General features: G+C 34.9%; 1 protein-coding gene across 1 annotated transcript in view; it reads right to left on the reverse strand.

Moving 5' to 3' along the window:
• palm2akap2 (PALM2 and AKAP2 fusion) overlaps positions 1-21,730 on the reverse strand; it is a 215,327-nt gene that overhangs the window by 86,010 nt on the left and 107,587 nt on the right. The gene's annotated exons all lie outside the window — the stretch shown is intronic.

Here is a 21,730-nt window from a genome sequence, read left to right on the forward strand (position 1 = left end):
ATTTCCCATAATTCCGTTTGAATCACTGGCAAGATGGAGGTAAACACAGCCAAAAAGTGCAACAGTGTGATGAAAGAAACACACAAATGTATGTATTTTCTTTGTAAACAACTTAATCATTTGATTGACTGTTTATTGCCATTTCAATGTGTTATAGATCACATTTCTGTGGTTTATAGTTGATAGATGCAAAAAGATGACCAAAGCCCATGGAACGGATGGTTCCAGCTGCTGACGACATAGGGAATACTTTCAGAAACAAAGTTGTCGCATCTGTTTATAGCGGCATCGATGACTGCTGATGACGTAACACACAGGTGTCAAACATATGGCCCAGGGGCCAAAACTGGCCCGCCAAAGGGTCCAATCCGGCCCCTGGGATGAATTTGAGAAATGCAGAAATTACACTGACGATATTAACAATCACAGATGTTAGAATCATTTTAGGTCAATTCAATCTAAAGTCAGACCAGTAAAATACTATCATAATAACCTATAAATAATGAAAACTCCAAATTTTCCTCTGTGTTGCAGTGTGAAAAAAAGTGAAATTACAAAAACTATTTACATTTACAGACTAACCTTTTACAAAAAAATGTGAGAAACCTGAAATTTTGAAAGAGAAGTAAGTGGAATTGTACCAATATTCTGCCTTTTACTAAATGTTCTGTGTATTTGTACATCCACTGTGATCTGTAAGTTGTAATGAATATGTGTAAATGATAAACTAAGATGTAATATTCTTAAAATTGCACTTATTTTTCTAAAGAATTTTCAGGTTCATATTTGTTCATGTTATGTTCAAGTACGGTTCGTAGATGTAAACATTTTCATTACGGAATTTGACTTTTTTTCACTCAAAAACAGAAAAAAATTCTGGAGTTGACATTATAAGTTCTTATCCTTTTATTTATATTATTTTAGTGGTCCGGCCCACTTTAGATCATATTAGTCTGTATGTGGCCCCTGAACTAACATGAGTTTGACATCCCTGACGTAACATGTCTAGAAGGGTGGGACAATTTCACAGAGGAATGTTTCAACAACTACCCCTTACAGCTCTGTTTCAAGGGTAGTGCCAAGTGCAAGGGCCAAGGGGGAGGGGCCAAGGGGTGAATTGGGCCTTAGGCTTCTGGAGAAGAGAGTTTTTGAACAGTAGCAAAAGCTCAAGAAACTGAAACATGAGCAAGTCATATACAGAGTGTCCACAAAGTGTCTTTACAATTTAAAACATTTATTACAAAAGCATTTTGATGACATCTGTTCATCAGATTTGTTCTTTGTACTCAGTGAATGATTATCAGAGTTTTTAATCAAATTGTGGAAACATGTGCAGTCGAATCATTGTTCCATTTTTCTTCAATGACAGATCAATTAGTGTAAATGTTGACCTTTGACCTTTAGGCTGAATATGTGTCACCACTATAACTGAATGACCTTCAACCAACCATCATTTTCCAGTAGATGGTGCACCACCACACTGGATTCTGCATGTTGGTAGGTTCTAAATCTAACATTTCCACACTGTAAAAAAAAATCCTGTTGTTTTTACGGAAAAAAACTGGCAGCTGTGGTTTCCAGAACAATACTGTAAAAAACACATCCAACTGTAAACATATTTGCGGAGTAACATGTAGATTTAACATTTTAAACATGTAGATTTAACAGGTAAATGGACTGCACTTATTTAGCACATTTTCTCCACCTTCATGGTGTCCAAAGCGCTTTCCAAAACCACCAGGTCCACCTGGGAGCAATTTAGGGTTCAGTGTCTTCCATGGACACTTTGACACATGGACAGTCTGAGCCAGGATTCGAACCACCAACCCTTTGGTTATAGGATGAGCCGCTCTACCAACTCCACCAACCCATTAATTTACAAGCTTAAAATGTGACGTTGTTAAATCTGTACTTTTATATATATATATATATATATATATATATATATATATATATATATATATATATATATATATATATATATATATATATGTATGTATGTATATATATAAAGCAAATAGGCCATTATTTCAACATTATGGTCTTGCAATTTAAGCGGCATCACACTGTATTTCAATTTACAGTTTTATTTTCTAAAAACAATAGAAACACATAATTTCTACATACAAATCTGGTTTTGTTCACATACTCTTTCTGTAAAAACTACAGCTATATTTGATTCAATCGTTAACACAAAAATCTTTTCAAATAAAAAACTTTGCTTTGTATTGTCACTTACAGTTTTTTTATGCTACAATTTTACAACTTTTTGGTGTTAATTCTACAGTCATTTTTTACAGTGCAGACTGATGGATTGGAAGGGATGGTCCAATTCCCTGGACACCTCCTTCAGTAGATATCACTACCCTGGATTTGTTTCTATGGTGTTATGTTAAAGATATCGTGTATCGGACAAAGATACGGGACATCAGCTACCTGAAGTAAAAGATCACTGATGTCATCGACACCATTGATGAGTCTATAATACAGACAACATGGAAACAAATCCAGTACTGTCTGGATGTGCTTCATCCAACTAATGGTCCTATACAGAGGTGGATTAACCCGTTATTGGGCAAATTTTGGTAATTTCTGCAAACATTACAAGACAGTGACAGTAACAGTTAAAGTGAGTACGCTGTCTGAGGTCCAATGGGGTCTCCAGTAGGGGTGTGTATTGGCAAGAATCTGGCAATACGATACAAATCCCAATACTAGGATCACAAAACGATATATCACGATATATCATGATACTGTTAAAAAGGCAATTTTTTGTTTGTTTCTTTTTTTTTAATGATTATTTCCTGGAAGACTTTAATGACACCAGAAATATGCACAAATACTAAACACATTGCTATTTTTTATCACAACAGGATCTGATGCTATATCACAACATTTTCCTGTGTTAAAACTTAAATTATGTTTTACAGACATTACAGTTAAAGATCCTGCTCAAATGTTCATATTCTATTAGTTCATAATGAACATCATACCATTATTTTTGTGCAATCCCAACAAAGGAACTACCATCTGCCTCTCAGACAGTAAGAAGTGCATTTAGGATACTTCAAATAACCATTATTTAATAAAACAGTGTTGAATAATAATAAATAAAATAGAAACAATAAAGAAAACCAAAAACCAAAAATGAACCGCTGCCATATCTGCTTTTGAATAAATATCTAAAAATATCAATACAGTACTTTTTAATATCGATACAGTATTGTGAAATGAAATATCGCAATATATTGCAGAACTGATATTTTCTAACCCCCCTAGTCTCCTGGGTCTGTAAGGTCTACCTCTGCATGAACAGTGAGTGGACCTGCTTTGTTTGGTACCATGAAGTAATGGTACTAATGTAAGGAATGGTGTTCAAAGGGATCATGTGGATGTGGACAGGGGTCTGGACCAGCACACATGGGGGTCTAATGTTCTAAAAGTATTGTTCCAATGTCCTAAAATGCATGTTCTTTTCACCATACGTGTGGTTTTCTTTTATTTTTTATATTCACTTCTTGTTTTGTTTGCTTGTTGTTGGGTTTTTTTGCCACTTAGAGGTAAAGAACCAAATATGGTAACTTCATTGACCTTGATTTTCTACCTAATAAAAAAATTTGAAGAAATTTCACAAAAGTAATAAAGTCTGTTTATGTCCTCCAATAACACACTGAGGTTGAACTTTTGAATTTCAGAGTATCTTCTATGAGTGAACTTTAAAGGGTTAACCCTTTCATGCATACTGGTCACTACAGTGGACAGCTATTCTACAGCTGTTCTCTTGTATATTCATGGATTTTGTTGTTCTTTTCAGTTTTTTTTTTGTTTTTTGTTTTTTGTTACACATATCTTTATTAAAGTTTTAAGATACTATATATCTTTTCTGACATGAATTGGTAACATTATGTAGATCTCTCCTGAGCATAAACCCCCAGAATCGCAAGCCCTCCCCATAGTTTTCACACAATTTATCAGTAAATACATGTTTCTGTGCATCAAAAATTAAACGTGTGGTGTCCAGCTGAGTGGACATTTTTGCAACTTCATGAAAAATAGGTTAATAAGATTTTTTTTTTTTTTTTTTCATTTTTTTAATGTATTTTTTAAAAAAAAAATGAAAATTAGTTTTATTTATTTATTTATTTAAATTTATTTTTCAGAAGAAAATTTTCAATTGCATTTTTTTTCAACCCTGCAATAACTACTTTTCACTTTGTAATAATTTCCACATATTTGTCTATTAGTTTACTTTTATAATAAATGTGTTAAACTGTAAAACTTAGTGGACACCCTGTGTTTTTCTGGTGATGCCATTCTGAAGTCAACAGTAGCTTTCCTTAATTAAAATCTCCCTAAAATAGGTTTTTGTACAGACACACACAGACAGACACACACTCCCGTGGACCTTTAAGAGATGGATGTAAAAACAATAGTAGGAAGCTGTCTGGGAGGAGGACCACGGTTGCTTCCTCGTTGAATGCCAGAACTCACAGAGCTTGAGAACACGCTCCTCTGAGACTCAAGGAATTTTTGCGTCAGTGTGTGTTTAAAAGATATTAAGCATCACAACAAAACCATAAACAGTCGGCCTTCCCACATTATCTCAGAAACAATACGAGCCCGAGTCGTATCAGCATCGTACTCCATCCTGAGCGAGGAACATTTATATCTAAAGCCGCTTACACAACAGGAGCATAGGTTTTTTTTTTTTCCTCCAAAGTTTTTTTTTATAGAAGTTTTATATTGTAACAATCAGAACTGTACAATTTCATGAACATAATATACTACTACACAGTCATCTAAGCCACTGTAACAGAGTCCAAACCCTAATGCACCTCATACTCTAACCAAAATATATAAACTCACACATGGGTGGGAGAGACTGTGGAACAGATTTAATATAGAGTTGAAGTAATGTCTGAACATGAAACCATTTAAAATGAAGTATAAAGACATGATCTGTGAGAGGTACAGGGATGAGGGAGGGTTGGGTATCACTGGGTAGTATAAGGATGTACAAATATGTGGTATGTGTGTATATATAGTCATGGAAAAAATTCTTAGACCGCCCTTTGTTTTCTTCAGTTTCTTGTTCATTTTAATGCCTGGTACACCTAAAGGTCCATTTGTTTGGACAAATATAATGATAACAACAAAAACAGCTCATAGTAGTTGAATTTCAGAGCTGATATCTATCCATTTTCCATGTTTTCTTGATAATAACCAAAATCACTTCAGTTCTTCAATCAATACCTATGGCAGTGTACTGACAAAAACAGTGCTTTTAGACATTCCATGTTTTCTTTTCTGTCTGTTTTAGTCACATGATACACACAGGAGTTAGTACTTCATTGCATAACCATTGTTTCTGATGACTTTTGATGGTCTAATAATTTTTTCCGTGACTGTGTGTCTGTGTACGCATATATGTAGGCAGATATATGTGTGTGTTATTGTACTATGTGTTTATGTAAGTTATATTTATATTCCTTGCTAATAATATAAAGTCAGAAACAAAATTATTTAACAATAAGTATCAGGCATTAGAGTATAGATATGTTTAGAGTAGGAAGCTTATTATTATTATTAATTATTTAAGGAGAATGGGGTGGGAGTTTATAAGTTATACTTCCTCTCACTCCTTTTTGAATATGCATTTTATGTCTTATGTTTAAATGTTTTGTTTGTTTTCATATATATATATATATATATATATATATATATATATATATGTGTGTGTGTGTGTGTGTGTGTGTGTGTGTGTGTATATATATATATATATATATATATATATATATATATATATATATATATATATATATATATACATACTACCAGGCAAAAGTTTGGACTCACCTGGTTTTTCTTTATTTTTATGACTATTTTCATTGTAGATTCTCACTGAAGGCATCAAAACTATGAATGAACACATATGGAATTATGTAGTTTAAAAAGGTGTGACAAAACTCAAAGCATGTTTTATATTTTAGATTCTTCAAAAAAGCCACATTTTACTTTTAATACTGCTTTGTGCATTCTTGGCATTCTCTTGATGAGCTTCATGAGGTTGTCACCTGAAATGTTTTCCAAAAGTCTGGAAGGAGTTCCAAATGATGCTGAGCTCTTGTTGGCCATCTGTGGTCCATCTCATGTCATTTAAATAAGAAGGTGAGTCCAAACTTTTGCCTGGTATTGTATATACATAGATAGATAGATAGATAGATAGATATAGATATAGATATAGATATAGATATAGATATAGATATAGATATAGATATAGATATAGATATAGATATGGATCAGCGCTTATATTAGTCTAATCTAAAAGTGATGTCCTATTGTCATCAGATACATGCTTCTTTCACTTTACATGCATTTTTCTTGTATTTTTTATATTCACTTCTTGTTCTGTTTGTTTGTTGTGTTTTTTTGCTACAGGTAAGTAACCAAATATGGTAACTTAATTGATCTTGATTTTCTACATAACAAGAAAAAAAAATTGAAAAATTTCACAAAAGTAATAAAGTCAGTTTAGGTCCTCTAATAACACACTGAGGATGACATTTTGATTTTCAGAATATTTCTATGAGTGCTTTCTATGTGTGCCCTATAAAGGGTTAAATGAGGCCAATAAAACCCTTCAATATCTACTTTTCATTTTGTAATAATTTCCACATATTTGTCAATTAATTTACTTTTATAATAAATGTGTTAAATTGTAAAACTTTATGGACACCCTGTGTTTTTCTGGTGATGACATTCTGAAGTCAACAATAGCTTTCCTTAACCCCCCCCCCCCAAAAAAAAAAAAAAAATTACACACACACACACACACACACACACACACACACACACACACAGTAATATTCGAAATACAAACACTTCAATCACTAAATGCATAAATAATATAAAAATAATATAGATAATAGTTACAATGACAAGTTGTTTGCGTTCATCTTTTCAGTTTAAGATCAGACAGGCTTCCACGTTGTACAGAATTTGGCTGCATTACCTCTTGTGGCATATCTGATTTTAATGCCAGATAGTACAAATGGTGATATCAGTAGCTGGTTTTTGGTTTTTAGCACCAATACATGATGTGATGACAGGGATGACTTTTGGATTTAGAAACAAACCACTGAGTACCACTCTGATATCTGCTAGAAAACATTCTTTGTCATTGCTGTTCATCGTACCTCTAAAACAGACAAGCACACGTCTGATAAATGTGTGATCTGCAGGAGCTGCTGCAACACTGGACTCCTTATGTAGAATGAAGTAGAGCTTTTTCTGACTCTATCGGTCTCAAAATCTGTAGTTTTTCTGCAGCCAGAGTTATCACACTGAACTGTACAATGGGTTGGCCTTGTATTGGAGTGGTTTAGGGTGTCCCTGGTTCTGCTCCTGGTCTCTGTCTGCCCTTGTTTGTATCACATAAAAAAAAAAAGACATGAGAACAATGCAACCGATCCACCTCTTACGATAAAATAGACTTTTTATATAATGTGACCTTAAGCCATTGTCTGGAAAATAATCACTTCAATAATCCATCATTTTAGGGTCTTGCACACTTTCAATGGTCTGTATATTCAGAAACAACGGTTTATCATCTGCAAAATGAAGACTATAATAAATATTATAATATATATATAATAACAGACTGTAAAGTTAGCCTCGTATCAAAGTGTAATAGTTACATTTCATTGGATGAGACATTCAAAGTTTCTCAGTAGAACTAGATTTTCTTAATATTTTAGCATTATGTTACAGCACTATGTTTATTTCTGATCGTATACATGGGCAAAGGTAGTGACTGTGAAATTATGTAGTAGTTATGGACTGCATATCCTTTATTTATATTTACTAACGACATTGTACCCGTGGTGCCATTGTACGATAGCATGAGAGGCTAAAATCGCCCAGCGTACCTCACAACATTTGAATACGGACATACAATTGTGCTTAGTACATAGTCAAGTAACGTTTCTATTCATGTGGCGAGTTTGGCGGTGATCGGGCATGTGAAGGTCTGTGGTGAGGTCGGACTTGGTTCGAGGTTAGCTGGGAACCGGTCTGTGGTGAGCTGGGACCCTGTTAAACTCACCCAGCATACCTCACAACATTTGAATACGGACATACAATTGCGCCTAGTAGATAGTCAGGTAATGTTTCTGTTCATTTGGTGAGTTTGGCGGTGATTGGGCCTGTGAAGGCTGAGGAAGATCCGTACAAATGCCCTCCTGTGCTGCAACATCGATCGGACGCCGGACACAGAACGTGCATTATAGTAGGATAACAGTTCAGTTCAGGAACACCGCCCATATCATAACACATGCATGTCCAAATATATTGCAAATATGTGTATAATATATACATTTAAATCTACATTTATATAAATATTTATAAAAAATAGCACTTTTTTTTTTTCTCTTTATATTTGTTGTTTCACAAAGTGTGTATTTTCTGCTTTCTATCTTCCCTGCACTTTATTTTTGTGTTTTGTTTTTTTTGGTGCTTATCTTATCTTATCTCTCTTTTTTTGTACATGCCTGGTTTTTATTTTTTAAGTAGATTTATTCTGCACCCTGGCTGCAGTGCATTCATTAAAAAATGAGATTAAAATGTACAAAATATCTATAAATGGGAAGAAGTGAGGAAAACTGGTGTATGTAAAACTTCCTCAACTGTACACTTCTTTTTTTTTTTTTTCTTATCTTATCTTACCTTACCAAACCTAACCTTACCCTCATTTCTTACATGCAGTTAACCTTGGATTGAGTACACTATAAGGAGTACTCCCTTTATGTAAGTGAAGTGTTTGAACTGTATCTGCATTCTTATTTCGACCAGAACTCGTCTCCCTTCAAAGCAGATGCCTTTACATTGTTGCCTCCCGTGTGGTAACTCTTTCCTTGCTCCTATGTCTCATTTCCTTTGCTCTCTTTATGGTGGGAAATGGATTTTACTTCTGCATCCTGTTGGCTGTGTGAGGTCTTTCCAAAATGGGTGAGCAGCAAGATTTATAACCGGACTCCAACATTTCTGTAGTTTAACAAAATAAACATATTATAAAGCAGAGGGGATGTAGTACATATTATTTTAAACTTTAAATCATTTAGTCTGGGCAAGACTAGTCACCACTCATGAAAAATTACACTAACAGCGAGTCATACTGCCTTTGTGTAAATGATTTAATACACTGAAAAATATACGGACGGGATGGAGAATGGATGAAGTGCAGTTACCAGTGTGGGTGGGAGGGGTTAAGAAGGAGAGGATGATGGGTAGGAATGGATGGAACTCATAAAAAGAAGAAGAACTGGCAAGGAGGAAGCAAAATTCAGGATGTGGACGAGTAAAAAGGATGAACATGAGGAAATGTAACGTAATTAACTGATTTGTAGTCAAATTATGTGTACCACCCCACCCCCACAAAAAATTAATGCATTCCCAGGAGTCCACTGAACAAACATATTTACCAACAACTGAAGGACTTCATAAAACCTAATAAACATAGTGTTTCCCATATAACTAAACTAGATGAACCCATAAAGATCCAGCGCTATTTTTGTGGCAAATGAATTTATTTTTTTTTTCTATTTAACCTTTCTTAAGCAATTTATCACCATTTAATGCAATACTATCCTCTGTATTTTGTATTTTCTCAGTGAAAATCTGGTATTTTCCTATATTTAATTCACTGATCATATAGATGTTCATAAAAGCTCAGATTAAAGTTGAGGGTTATTATATCAGAAACAGAGAAAACTGAAGAAAAAGTGACTTTTTCAGCATAGATTTCAACAACTGAATGTAAAATCATGAGTGTCCATCCACCGTCATTGATCCAACTCCATGGGTTTTACTGGTGAATCAATGCTGCAGATCAGGGGTGTCAAATTCCTTTTAGTTCAGGGGCCAGATTCAGCTAAATTTGATCTGAAGTGGGCCAAACCAGTAAAATAATAACATAATAATATATAAATGATGTCAACTCCAAACTTTTCTCTACGTTTTAGAGCGAAAAAAGTTAATTTACATTAGGAACAGGTTTATATCTACACACCTATCCTTTCAAAAGATGTGAATAACATGAACAACTGGAAAAATAAGTGCACTTTTAAGAACATTCTGCCTCAGTTTATCATTTACACATGTACATTATAACTTACAGATCACAGTGGATCTACAAACACACAAAACATTGAGTAACAGGCAGAATATTGTTAAAATTGTACTTACTTCTCTTAAGACATTTCAGGTTGCTCATATTTTTTGCAAAATTATACTTTCTTTTAGTGTAAATACATGAAAATATTTACATTTACAAAGAGAAACATTTGAAGTTGTCATTATTTTCATGTTATTATGACAGTATTTGACTGGTCCTGCCCACTTGAGATTGAATTGGTCTGAATGTGGAACCTGAACTAAAAGGAGTGTTAATATCTTTGTGTAATTTTTCCATTTCACAAATTCATCCGAAGGGCCAGACTGGACCCTTTGGCGGGCCGGATTTGGCCCCCGGGCCGCATGTTTTGACACCTGTGTTGTAGAAGATGACGGTGTTTCCATGGTAACTACGGAGCCTCTGAACGTCCAAATGGGTCATATCTGATGACCACAAAAAGATGAAGAACTGTATTTTACACCAATTATTTCCATGTATTGACAGAATTAGTGAATCAGAATTTATTAAACATTTTAGACCAGTAGATGATTTTCGTTTGGTGTTTAAGGGTTACACCTATATGTTTTTGTCTTTTATATTTTTATGCTCATTTTCTTTTACATGGCATTCTTAAAGGCCACTTTGTTTTGGTTGTTTAAATTTCCTAATTAAATTACTCTATTTCAATTTTTATTCTTATACTTTTATACTTAAATTCTCTTTCCATTCAGTGTGGGCGGTAAAGTAGGATTTTCATTTCGCAGGGAAACCTGTTTCTTTACAGCAAACATGACAAAAAAAGCTTTGAATCCTTGAATCCTTTGAAGAGGGTCTGCACTCTTACCAAATGTCCACAGTGAAGAGGACACTGCTCATGCTTGTGTCTGCTGCCCTCTAGTGTTCAAACCAATGAACATCACCGTAGCTTTGAAACAAATGGGAGTAAACTGATGCAGTTAGTTGTTTTTTCTTGGCCTGTCAAACCCAGTATTGAGGTCCATATTAAAAATTAACATGAGGTTTATTGTTTCTTTTTTGTTGACGGGGTTCATCCTACTTCTCAGACATTAATAGTCTCATTCATATTCGGTTTTTGTTTTTAATACAATCAGAATCACCATCAGCTTTATTAGCCAAGTATGTGAACACATACAAGGAATTTGGCTTCGGTTTTCACAATACAGTTCCAACATGAACCCAGAACAACATGAACCCAATCACATGTGGACGTAGACATAATATAGACAAACATTCGACTAGAGACAAGGACAACAATGGGTTGCGATTTACAGTGGGTTTTATATTGTAATATGCACAGAAAGTGCAAATTGGAGCTTTTATACAGTGAGTGGATCTGTACAGGAATACGGTCTGTAAAAATACATGTTTATGTATATATATATTATTTACAGTGGGTTTATAATGTAATATGTACAGAAAGTGCAAATTGGAGTTTTTATACAGTGAGTGGATGTGTGGATCTGGACTATTAAAAATATATGTTTATGTATATATTATTTACAGTGGGTTTGATATTGTCATATGTACAGAAAGTGCAAATTGGAGCTTTTTTTTTTTTTTTTTTTTACAGTGAGTGGATTTGTGAATCCAGTATATTAAAAATATGTTTATGTATATATTATTTACAGTGGTTTTGATATTGTAATATGTGCAGAAAGTGCAAACTGGAGTTTTTATACAGTGAGTGGATTTGTGGATCTGGTCTATTAAAAATATATGTTTATGTATATATTATTTACAGTGGGTTTTATATTGTAATATGTAGAGAAAGTGCAAATCTGAGTTTTTATACAGTGAGTGGATATGTACAGGGATACAGTCTGTAAAAAATATATGTTTATGTAAATATTATTTACAGTGGGTTTTATATTTTAATATGTAGAGAAAGTGCAAATTGGAGTTTTTATACAGTGAGTGGATTTGTGAATCCAGTATATTAAAAATATATGTTTATGTAAATATTATTTACAGTGGGTTTGATATTGTCATATGTACAGAAAGTGCAAACTGGAGTTGTTGTTTTTTTTTTACAGTGCGTGGATTTGTGAATCCAGTATATTAAAAATATGTTTATGTATATATTATTTACAGTGGTTTTGATATTGTACAGGGTGGGGAAGCAAAATTTACAATGAACATTTAGTTGTTTTTTCTCAGCAGGCACTACGTCAGTTGTTTTGAAACCAAACATTTATTGATGTCATAATCATACCTAACACTGTTATCCATACCTTTTCAGAAACTTTTGCCCATATGAGTAATCAGGAAAGCAAACGTCAAAGAGTGTGTGATTTGCTGAATGCACTCGTCACACCAAAGGAGATTTCAAAAATAGTTGGAGTGTCCATAAAGACTGTTTATAATGGAAAGAAGAGAATGACTATGAGCAAAACTATTAGGAGAAAGTCTGGAAGATACTATTAAAGAAGAATGGGAGAAGTTGTCACCTGAATATTTGAGGAACACTTGCGCAAGTTTCAGGAAGCGTGTGAAGGCAGTTATTGAGAAAGAAGGAGGACACATAGAATAAAAACATTTTCTATTATGTCAATTTTCTTGTGGCAAATAAATTCTCATGACTTTCAATAAACTAATTGGTCATACACTGTCTTTCAATCCCTGCCTCAAAATATTGTACATTTTGCTTCCCCACCCTGTAATATGTACAGAAAGTGCAAATTGGAGTTTTTATACAGTGAGTGGATATGTACAGGGATACGGTCTGTAAAACATGTATGTTTATGTGTATATTATTGTAGTGCAACTTAGTCAGTGCAATGTATAAGTAGCATTGTATATGAAAATGCAGGACAGTGAAGTCTAGACTTGCAAACCAATCATCTAACATTCCTCATATGATAAATCCAAATGTTCTGTGTTGTGTTTTCTGGGATGAACATTAAATACGAGTGAGTGCGATGAGGCTGTGACCTCACTTTGTCCGTCATTTCTCCTCTGCGTCTCCTTCGTCCTGTCTTTTCTCTCCTGTCTGGCAGTTTTACTATCTCGGTGGCAGTCCTGAAGTGATGTCACTGTCCCGCCCTGGCAACCAACCGCAGGCCAGTTACCATGGATACGCCCGAGTGGGCAGCAACTGCTTTCCACATCATACAGGACGAGGAAGAGCAGGCATCTGGTTTGATGTGTGTGTGTGTGTGTGTGTGTGCAGACTGTCACATACACAGACAAAAGCAATGACAGACCGAGGGTAGAAAAGAGGAAGAGGATCTAACCACACAGTGACGAACAGTGTGTATTTTTACATATTGTGCTGTTAGTTGCAAAGTTGCTTTCTAGGTCCACTTCTATTTATGGACATGTTTCTGTGTGCCTCTCTGCAGGCTGATAATCATCTCATTGGAGGTGAGAAGGACGGTGCAGACCAAAAATGCCCAAACAAACCAGAGCGGTTACAATGACAGTGATGCTCACACACCCAGATCTTCCTCATTGTTCCGTCCTTTTGTCACGAGCTAAAGATACAATACAATACTATTATTCAAGACTCCACTCCCTTCCACAGTATCTCTGAACTAATTATTCATACGTCCCATTAAAAGCGTGCAGGTAAATTACAGACTATGCACAAGACAGAACCATGAGAATGCATGTTCTATAGAACACGGGTCTCAAACTCATTTTCCTTCAGGGGCCACATTCAGCCTGATTTGATCTGAAGTGGGCCGGACCTGTAAAATAATAACATATAAATAATGACAACTCCAAAGTTTTGTCTTTGTTTTAGTGTAAAGAAAAATAATAACATTAAATTATGAAAATACTTACTTTTATAAACTATCCAAACAAAAAAAGATGTGAATGACCTGAAAAAACTTAAATTTCCTCAGAAAAATAAGGGCAATTTTAACAATAATCTGCCTCAACTTATCATTTCTACATGTGCATTATGGATCGGATCTATAAAGGCACAAAACACTTAGTAACAGGCAGAAAATTGGTAAAATTGTGCTTAATTTTCTTCAGACACTTCAGGATGTTCAAATTTGTTCAGGTTATTCACATTTAATTGTTACAGGATAGTAAATATTTTCATGATTTAATGTTATTTTCAGCACTAAAACGGAAAGAAATTTTAAGTTGTTAATTCAAGATTTTTTGCTTCAACATTTTTGGCTAAATTTAAGATTTCTTTTTTGCTAAATTCAAGATTTTTTTGGCTTAATTCAAGATTTTTTTACTTAATTGAATTTTTTTTTTTTTTTTTGCTTAATTCAACATTTTTTCCTTAATTCAAGCAAACTTTTTTTTTTTTTTTTTGCTTAATTCAATTCAAGACTGTGGAATTTTTGACTTTGCAAATTCATCCCAAGGGCCAGATTGGAACCTTTGGCGGGCCACATGTTTGAGACCCCTGCTGTAGAACAACTGAGACAGTCCCACATTTAACTTAACACATATACAACAGGGTCAAACCTTCGGATATAAACCAGATCTCCAGCCCCCCCAGTGAGGAATGACAAGCCATTTTTGTTTTGTTCAAGCACACAGCCATGATAGAGTACAGTTTGGTCTTTTTCCAGTGTACAGAACATGTTTTTTTTGCATGAAGTGAATTGTTTTGACATCCAGATAGATACCAAATGTATAATGGTTGTGGTTTCCAGAGGGTGAGGGTGAGGGTACAGAAGAAATGTGGTTTTACTTCAAGTTCTTTATGGAGTGAAAAAAAAAAAAACACTGTGATGGATCTGGAGCTGGGAATTTTATCTACCATAAATGTTCTGTATGACACATGGTTATGTCTGGCTGCTAATGTGAACTAAAGTACGTTACATTAGAGGACTCTGAAGCAGTTTTTTTTGGTCCAAATTAATGTCTGCAGTTTGTCACCCAAGCTTAAATGCCCTCTGTCGTGTTCTGCACAGGATGTTTAAGTTTATATTTATCTAAAAAGCCTAATGTCATTTGGTATTTTGTTGGTAAAAGACGTAGTGGACATAATGTGCTGTACCTATAGACCACAGGTATCAAATATGCGGCCCGGGGGCCAAATCAGGCCTGCCAAAGGGTCCAATCCGGCCCCTGGGATGAATTTGTGAAATGCAAAAATTACACTGAAGATATTAACAATCGGTGGTGTCAAAACCATTTTAATTCAGGTTCTACATACAGACACATACAGTCCAGTTAGATTTCAAGTTTGTCAGACCAGTAAAATATGATCATAATAACCTATAAATAATGACAACCCCAAATTTTCCCTTTGTTTTTTTTGGTGTAAAGAAGTAAAATTACATGAAAATGTTCACATTACCAAACTATACTTGGACAAAAAACGTGAATAACCTGAATAAATATGAACAAACGGAAATGTCTTAAGAAAAGTAAATGCAGTTTTACCAATATTCTGCCTGTTACTAAATGTTTTGTGTGATTGTAACGCACATGTGTAAATGATAAACTGATAAACCGAAGCATAATATTGTTAAAATTGCACTTGTTTTTCTTAAGTTAATTCAAGTCGTGTTATGTTCATGTTATTCAGATTTTTAAGGAAACTTTGTAGATGTAAACCTAATCATATAATTTTACTTTTTTCACTATTATTTTACTGGTCCAGCCCACTGGAGATCAAATTGGGCTGAATGTGGAACTGAACTAAAATGAGTTTGACACCCCTGCTATAGACGATACGGGGACTGAAAACAAACATTAGAAGACACGACAGAACGCAGTAAAAAATACAGTGTCAGTATTTCAGAGTCAAACTATTTTAGCCTAGATAGAGTTTTTTTTTTTTAGCTCTGTGGAGAGTAAACCAGCTCTAACAGTAGAGTTAAAAGTCAGTATAAAGTTCTGCACAGATCCAGTGTAAAATTCAACTCTACAGAGTGATGATTAGTGACAGTCTGCCGCATTGCATTATGGGTTCTGGACATTTTACTCATTGTGTTCTATTTTATGTGCAGGGGTTCGAGGGTGGTGGTGGTGATGTTTATTTAAGTTAATGTGTCTGTTTTACAATGTTTACCGGCCTTTTTTTTCATAAATATTTTTATTGTCATTTTCATTGTTTTATAACACAGGTGTCAAACATGTGGCCCGGGGGCCAAAACCGGTCCGCCAAAGGGTCTAATCCGACCCCTGGATGAATTTGTGAAATGCAAATATTATAATGAAGATGTTAACAATCAAGGATGTGAAAATCATTTCATTATTTATTTCTTTATTCATTTCATTATTTAGAGGCATAATGTAATATTATTTTTTTCATATTAAACCAGGCAGACATTTTGGAGTCATTATTTATTGGTAATTCTGCTGTTATTTTAGTTCAGATCCGATTGGTCTGTACATGGGACCTGAACTAAAATGACTCTGACACCCTTGACTCTGAATATCTTCAGTGTAATTTTTACACTTTGCACATTCATCCTGTTGGCCAGATTGGACCCACTGGCGGGCCACTTTTGGCCCCCGGGCCGCATGTTTGACACCCCTGCAATAGAGCATTCCAACAGTAAAAACAGTCTGAGGCTGCCTATGAGCCGTCACTTGTCTTGGTTAAAACTGTGGAGGTTTGTTTGTGGTCAGGTAATGGACTGATGGTTAAAGAAAAGATAAGAGGGAGCTCCATTGATCCTCTGGTGGGAAATGAGGTCACTGCGGCAGCGAGATTTAGGACGGCAAAAAAAAAAAAAGAAAAACCGGATACTGCAGATAAACACAAATACCACCAGAACACACACTGCACAGGAGTTACATCCTCACTGTGTTATGTAACGTTTGATAAAATTCAGCAGAAGTAGCTGAGGTAGTGGTGTAAATCACAGGTGTCAAAAATGTGGCTTGGAGGCCAAAGCCAGCCCAACAGAGGGTCCGATCTGGCCCCTGGGATGAATTTATGAAATGCAAATGTGATCGGTTTATTCCCTCTGCGTTGTGTTTTGTTGTTGGTCATGCATAAACCAAGACACTGTGATCTATGCGGAGGCAGTCCCATTTATTTAGCCTGGATAACAGGATATGAAACAGTTAGCAGGGATGCTAATTTGTGCCCTGTACCCAGATCTACAGAGAAACGAAAATATCGTGTCAACACTGTGCGGGACGGACAACAAAACCAACACTTAAAGTTCAATATCAAAATAAATACAACTTAATAAACATAAATGACATAAATCGTAAGAAATATTAGCAAATAAATGTACAATGATGAAGATATGACATTGTCATTGTTGTTGTTCATCCCATGCTGCTGCTACATGCACCATCACTTTAACCCACTGGTGTCAAACATATGGCCCAGGGGCAAAAACCAGCCCACCAAAGGATCTAATCCAGCCCATAGGATGAATCTGTGAAATGTAGAAATTACACTCAAGATATTAACAGTCAATAGTTTTACTTTAGGGCCCATATAAAGCCCTACTGTAGTCTGAAGTGGGTCAGATCAGTAAAATACTACCATAAAAACCTACAAGTAATGACAATTCCAAATGTTTCCTCTTTGTTTTAGTGTAAAAAAGTGAAATTACATTAAAATGTGTAAATTTACAAACTAGCCTTTCACAAAAAATATGAAAAACTAGAAATGAGTTAAGAGAAGTAAGTGCAATTTTACTAATATTCTGCCAGTTACTAAAATATTTTGTAAATTTGCAGATTCGTTGTGATCTGTAAGTTGTGATGCGCATTTACAAATGATATGCAGAGGCAAAATATAGTTAAAATTGCACTTATTTTTCTTAATAAATGTCAGTTTTTTCATGGTTGTTCATGTTATTCACATTTTTAAAAGGACCGTTTATAGATGTAAACATTTCCATAATGTAATTTTACTTTTTTCCACTATAAAACACATTGAAATGTATGGAATTGGCATTATTTATATATTATGTTAATAATTTACTGGTCCGGCCCACTTCAGATCATACTGGGAGGATATGGCCCCTGAACTAAAATGAGTTTGACACCCCTGCTTTAACCCTTTCAAACCTAAGCCTAAAATGGTTCGTCTGGACTTTTTTCCTTAACTATATTATAAAAGCCAGATGGCCTCTGTGAGTGAGTGTGTGCATGTGTGTGTGTGTCCGTGGACTCACACAAAATCTGTACAGAGCTGACTGCTGCAGTTTAGTTTTCTTGTGTATTTTTAGTCAAGGAAGACAGCAGCAAAAACGGCAAGTTGATAGAAGCAATATTTTTCTGAGATATTAGTAATTTTGAATACGATATGCTTACAATCACCTTGCTATGGCCAGAACGCTTTGGCGGTGACTGCTGGACAAATGCGGTACAGCATGCACGAATACACAACAGGATAAAAACTACCACATCTAGAACCTGTGGATCCACACGGGTCAACGCACTAGTTTTGACAATAAAAAGATAAAAAAAAATATACTGAGTCCTTTTGCCCATTTTCCAGAGCACTTACAACTTTCAGAATATAGCCGTCATTTACAATTGACTGCATGTTATAATCCTGCCAGAAGGGCTTCTTCTCCAGCTTCTAGTACAGGCATGAGGGAAATTATCGTAATGACCCAATAAATACTATAAAGCACAACATCTCAGGTTTCAGAACCCGCTGGTATTTTTCCAATTGCACAAACAGTGAGAGTTCCATCCATCCAAACTGCATATGTGCAGGGTGTGTCAGCAATGACACGTCAGGTTTTAAAGAGTTCATCTGTACTGTTGCTGCATACTGTGAAATTTTGTACATATTAAGAAGTTACTGTATTATTTTTATTTTGTTTGCACATTTTATGGTAGTTTTTTTTATTCTACCCTACTCACCTCTTATACATTTTATTTTCTATTTTATCCTTTTATCTTCTATGCTGCAAAACCCAGACCTGGGTAACTATATTTTGTTCTATCATATACCATTGATCGAATGATGATAAAGCTGAGTCTGAGTCTGAGGCGACTGAGAATTTCAACGATCGCCCTGTGTTTACGTCCACTGTCTCCTGGGGGGGTACTATTGTAGAGCTGCAGAATAAACCCCTCATTACAAAGATGAATTATCATTTGAGGGTTCAGTGTTGCAAAAACCACAGACTCTGGTCTATGAGTCATCCTTCACCATAGTCTCAGGGAGTAGGTGAGTGCATGTGTGGTGTCCTCCACACTGAACAGTGGCTCTGTTCAACTGGGGGGGGTGGGGGGTGTGTGTGTGGGGGGTGTCTATTACTTAGAGTGGTTTGAGTCCTGTTGAGGTGGGGTCACTGTAAATCAATACAAAGCTGTTCTGAATGCCCACCTTTACCTCCCATCTGCCCTGATGTTGGTGGGGTCAGGACAATAATCCTGTTTGCATGACCATCAAAATACCATGACTGGGAGTAATTAGATTACTGTAATAATCAGATTTTACTGGACTACCCACCCGACTGAATAACCACTACCACTCTGTTTTTTTGAACAATGCAGTACTCACTCTACCCCAGTGCAATATCACAACTCACACACCTTGTTTTTAATATTACCTTGTACATATATCCTATATTACCTGTATATATCCTATATTGCCTGTATATATCTTGTATTGCCTGTATATATCCTGCATTGCCTGTATATATCCTGCATTGCCTGTATATATCCTGCATTGCCTGTATATATCCTGTATTACCTGTGTATATCCTATATTACCTGTATATATCCTGTATTGCCTGTATATATCCTATATTACCTGTATATATCCTGTATTGCCTGTATATATCCTATATTGCCTGTATATATCCTATATTACCTGTATATATCCTGTATTACCTGTATATATCCTATATTGCCTGTATATATCCTGCATTGCCTGTATATATCCTGTATTGCCTGTATATATCCTGTATTGCCTGTATATATTCTGCATTGCCTGTATATATCCTGTATTGCCTGTATATATCCTGTATTACCTGTATATATCCTATATTACCTGTATATATCCTGTATTGCCTGTATATATCCTATATTACCTGTATATATCCTATATTACCTGTATATATCCTGTATTACCTGTATATATCCTATATTACCTGTATATATCCTGTATTGCCTGTATATATCCTATATTACCTGTATATATCCTGTATTACCTGTATATATCCTATATTACCTGTATATATCCTGTATTACCTGTATATATCCTATATTACCTGTATATATCCTGTATTACCTGTATATATCCTATATTGCCTGTATATATCCTGTATTGCCTGTATATATCCTATATTACCTGTATATATCCTGTATTGCCTGTATATAGACATTATATATTGTACATATTTCTTCAATCTGTAGTATAGACTTGGCTTTTTGTATATTTTGGTATTTCTTTATAGTTTTGTATATTGCATTCCTCCCCACAGCCATACGACTTTGTAACAGTTCTCAGTAAATCCCACCCACCCCCCACCCCCATATCACACCATGTGCAACCACAATGTAAATATGTAAATACTATTTAAATAAAATTGAAAAAAAATCTAATTATCTATTCATATAAATATTTATATCAATACAAAATTTCTCATTTTCTTTTAGATTTAATTTCTCACTTGTGTTTTTTTCTACCTGTCTTCAACTGTGAAATCTATCTATCTATCTATCTATCTATCTATCTATCTATCTATCTATCTATCTATCTATCTATCTATCTATCTATCTATCTATCTATCTATCTATCTATCTATCTATCTATCTATCTATCTATCTATCTATCTATCTATCTATCTATCTTGTCGATATTCTTCTGTATAATTTTGCACTTTAAGTATTTGCTAAAAGAAACATAGCTGGTAAACTGATTTTCATTGTCCCTGTAACAGTGACAATAAAGTTCTATTCTATTCTATTCTATTCTATTGACTTAAACTTCCTATTGTTGTCGTCTGCTCAGGTTTGACTTCTGTTTTCTAAATGTTTTCACACGTGTGCAGATGTAAAAGAATGAAATAAATCAGATTAACCTGTATACATGTGTAAAGACATCAGAGTATTGGGACAAATCCAAGTGTGATAATCCAATTTCTAATCAGATTACTGCTGTTATCTGATAAAGCACATAACATTATACTGTTTATATGATCACTTGAAAAATCTGATAACTCCACAAACTGGATAATGATGGGTGTATTACTGTGCATGTAAAGGGGCTTAATGTCCCCATCCACAGGGCATGAAATGTCTCTGTACGCTTTGATGAAAATGATACGTATTACATGTGGTGACCTTTGCCGTAAACTGATCTGAACACAGTCAAACACCTATGGGACCTTTCAGAGTGCCATGTTAGACAGCACTCCACCACCAGTGTCAAAACATCAGGCTTTTGCACGAGAGGCGTCTCATTTAGTGGTGACTCATAAACAAAGGAACTCATTTTATTTAAGCGCATCAGCGGTACAGATCTGTAAATATGACTCCTCACCACAAAATATCTGAATGTCAGAAGAAAAGAGTCATCATTTGGCTGATGATCATGTACTGAATTAACTGAATTATTTGAGCTTTTATAAAATGTATTCAAAGGTAAATTTAACCCATAAAGACCCAAACAACCACTGGCAA

Source organism: Sphaeramia orbicularis, chromosome 12 (assembly GCF_902148855.1).
Source record: "Sphaeramia orbicularis chromosome 12, fSphaOr1.1, whole genome shotgun sequence".
Taxonomy (NCBI): Eukaryota; Metazoa; Chordata; class Actinopteri; order Kurtiformes; family Apogonidae; genus Sphaeramia; species Sphaeramia orbicularis.